General features: G+C 41.4%; 1 non-coding gene across 1 annotated transcript; it reads right to left on the bottom strand.

Annotated features, from left to right (window-relative positions):
• Window positions 1–461: 461 nt before the first annotated feature.
• Window positions 462–567, bottom strand: LOC145621755 (small nucleolar RNA R71). The gene has a single exon (XR_014108554.1). It is a non-coding gene; the product is annotated as a small nucleolar RNA R71 (small nucleolar RNA).
• Window positions 568–3,641: the final 3,074 nt, after the last annotated feature.

The following is a 3,641-nucleotide window of genomic DNA, read 5'->3' as shown; positions in this document are numbered from 1 at the left end:
TATATAGTCCTAATTCATCATCAAGCCCAGAATCAACCCTTTCTCAACCTTTAAGTTCGAGAGTGAAGAAGGTTCTAAAATGGGAGAGAATACACCATTGAGTCGTCTTGGGGCTCCCGAAGCCTTTAGAGCTCAAAGTGGGATCCTAACTCCTACCACTCAAGCCAAAAATTTCGAAATCAAGCCTCATGATTGCTTTTATAGAGAGGAAACAATTCTCGTGTGGAAAGTTTGAGAGTCCTCATGAACACTTAAAAGAGTTTGAGAAATGTTGTGACACAATAAAGGCCAATGGAGTGACTTAAGAATATATTCGCCTCAAGATGTTTCCATTTTCTCTAATTGGGAGAGGTCTAGAATGGCTAGAGAAGGAGGTGCCCCCTAACTCTCTCACAACATGGGACCAAGTGACTACGGCTTTCTTAGCTTGAGGAGGTTTTACAACCATACAAAGACCGCCGAGGCTCGGCCTTTGATCCAAGGTTTTTGCCAAAAGAGTGGTGAGTCTCTAAGTGCGGCATAGGACCGATACAAAGATTTTCAACATCAATGCCCACACCGTGGGATACCCAAGTATCAACTCATTCATACTTTCTATGGAGGTCTCACACCTCAAGGGAGAACAAGCTAGATACTCCTTATCAAATTCTACCTATTTTTGGACTATTTTTCTTATAAATAGGGTCCTGAACCTCCGTTTTTAATCATCTACAATCAACTCTCATCAAGAATTACTTGATTCTCTCTCTCTCTTTCTAAACTAGCTTTTACTAAACACAATACCGAACTCATTAGATCTAGACACACCTAGCCAAGTTCGAAGTTGCCTTCGCCCTAGACGTGAAAGGCTTATACTTTTCTGAGGGTTTGGTCCTAAATCCTGTCTAAACTTTTTAACTCTTTCTTTCAATTTATTTAATTTAATTATTTGATTTATTATATTCATTGAAGTTTACTATTGCGTGTATTTTTTTTATTAGAAAGCGGTACGAGGCTTCGAAGTAAGTAAATTAGCTTACTCCCTATTTAATTTCAATGTAGAAAGCATGTTTAGATTTGATTAATTCCTAGTATCATGTTAGGATGTTTTTATTGCTTTCTAGAATTATGTTTAGGATACCTCTTATTATTTATAATAGCATGTTAGTACCATGTTAGGTTAAAAGCTTTGATCATTGATGTTTAGTGACATGCTAGGATTTGTTATTAATCTTGTTAGTATCATGCCTAGGATCTTGCTATTATTTTTAAGCTTTATTATGCCTTATCATGATTATGATTATGATTGTAATTAATATGATTATTATGATTATGATTCTTATGTTGCTTGATATTTGTTATTGCTTGATCACGCCTTTTATGCATATTTAAAGGGAATTTGTACTTAAAATCACGCTTAATAAGATAAATAATAATTTGGTTTAGGCTAATATGATTTTAATTCAAGTGATCGCCAATAATAGTTTTATTTGCGTATTAATTCAACCTACATAGATATTTCTAATTTTCACCAAAAAAAAAAAAAAAATTCAACCTACATAGAAAAACAGGTTTAAGCTTCACCTAATATTTGCATGTTAGTCAAAAAGCGCACATGAATACGAGTAGAATAAAGTAGAGGCCTATTTTATAGGGCGAGTTATCTCTTTTGTAGATTGGATTCGTACCCTCATCCCCGAACCCTATTTGGTTCTTGACCTTATGGAGTTGACGATCTCATGGATCGTTAAGGGGTGTAACCTTCACCTCGTGAACGGTTTACAAGTTCCTAAAACTTGTTGGCGACTCTTTTGCTCTCTTTTCTTTCCCTTTGGACGCCACCATGCTTAAGTGTATGATCACAGTGGGGTTCAAGCTTGGGGTTATCATACTTGAAATATTCCTTACACCCCGGCTAGCTTAGTTGTTGATAACATTTGGTAGTGTTTAATTGTTCCCTATGGTTTGACCCCTATGATTGCCTTATACTTGTATTAGGTTTGTTTAGGTTGTTAAAAAAAATTTTGATCTAGGGATAGTTGTTTGACAACGCGATTATTTCCCGAATCATGTAGCCATATCCCATGACATGCTTCAACTTGAACTTGGCCAAGTCGATTTTCATGGTTTCCCGCCTGCCTGCGGGAACGTGCATGTAATAAGGAGCACGCTCCAGGCGGCGGGAGGCAGACGGCTCGGCCCAGCCCTCTCCTTCCACAGTCAAGGTCTCCCTTGTTGTGTTTATTTTAGCCCGTGCCTCCGCCTCCTCTGAGTTAAGGGAGGCGCTATCAGAAGATGACGAGGTCGTGTCGTCATCAAAGCTCTCATCAGAGCTGGGGGACTGTCGGCTGGTGCCAGCAGTGTCCTCCCCCAATCTCTCCTCCAACGCCTAACCAGACGGCTCGAAAGTTGGTTCATTTTAAGCCTCCCTCAAGATTGTGTCACTGGGAGTACCACTAGAGCTCGGGGAATGGTAGTAAGATGGAGTTGGAGGAGGATTAAAAGAAGGGCTCGGAGGATGATCATAAAGTGTGTTAATAGGCGCCCTAATGGAGCCATCTGAGTAAACGGTAGACCCTTCCGAATGGTAAAAGAACCATCCAAATTATACTTCCTAGTTGTTCTCTTTGTTATGGCCATGGTGTCCTACACAGACACAGAAACAGTCGAATTCAGGGAAGTTCGCAAAGGGGAGTCCATGAACGAGCATTCGGCACCGCTAGTTCTAGATTCAGCCGTCCCTGGTGACCGGCTGATCACTGCCCTAGGCCATGCCGTGTGCGTTTGGGAAACCATTTTCGAAAAAAAGAAAGCAAGAAACAAAGTAAAAAAAGAAAAAGAAGCAGGTGGTTACCTTTAAAAAGTAAGGAGAGGCGGCTGAAAGGCTTGGACTTCTGTTTACAGACAGACTCGAAGACGACTGTCGGATGCTTGCAAAGAAAGAGACAAAAGTTCAGAAGTTAAAGCTCTAGATTCTCTCAAATATTCACAAACGTGTGAATAATGAAAGGGGGTCAACCCCTATTTATAGAAAGGGTAAAGAATCTGGGGTAAAAACCCTTAGATTCACCCATGGTAAATGGTTAAAAAAACCAACCATCCATAGGCCGACACCTGTCACAGGCAGCACGTAGCAAGCCACGTGACCCCTGTGAGGGACAAATGATTTGGTATTTTATACCCCGCCAAGTGGCCCAATCAGAGTGTGACACGTGTCAGAAGGGGCGCCAAAGTGGACCTTCAAGATGGTGACACGTGTCGCGCAGATATCGCCCCTTGGGAATGGCGGCCTTCAAGGCCCAAATCCCAAGGGGGCCCTAAAAAACAGCGTGCCCTAATCCCTAGGTCATCAAACCCTAGGGAAAGTACACTTTTCAAGGACCCTATAAATAGGGAGATTCCCCCATTTATCAGGACACGTTCTAATCATTACCCATCTGTCACTCTCAAGAAACAGAGAAAACCTGAGCTCGGAATCCGAGCAGATAACTTACTTTCCGCATGTTTTACTCTGATTCCGTACTAACTTAATCTTCGGAGGCGGACCTCCGACCATTCGGAGTTCCGTTTGTTTTGCAAGTACAGGCGTCCTTGTCGAATCCAGTTTTCGAGCTGTAACTCTCCCAAGGGACATAAAAACACCCGAAACAACCACTATGTGT

Source organism: Chenopodium album, chromosome 27 (assembly GCF_948465745.1).
Source record: "Chenopodium album chromosome 27, dcCheAlbu1.1, whole genome shotgun sequence".
Taxonomy (NCBI): domain Eukaryota; kingdom Viridiplantae; phylum Streptophyta; class Magnoliopsida; order Caryophyllales; family Amaranthaceae; genus Chenopodium; species Chenopodium album.
Note: the sequence above shows the minus strand (reverse complement) of the source record. Positions and strands in the feature narration are given on the sequence as shown.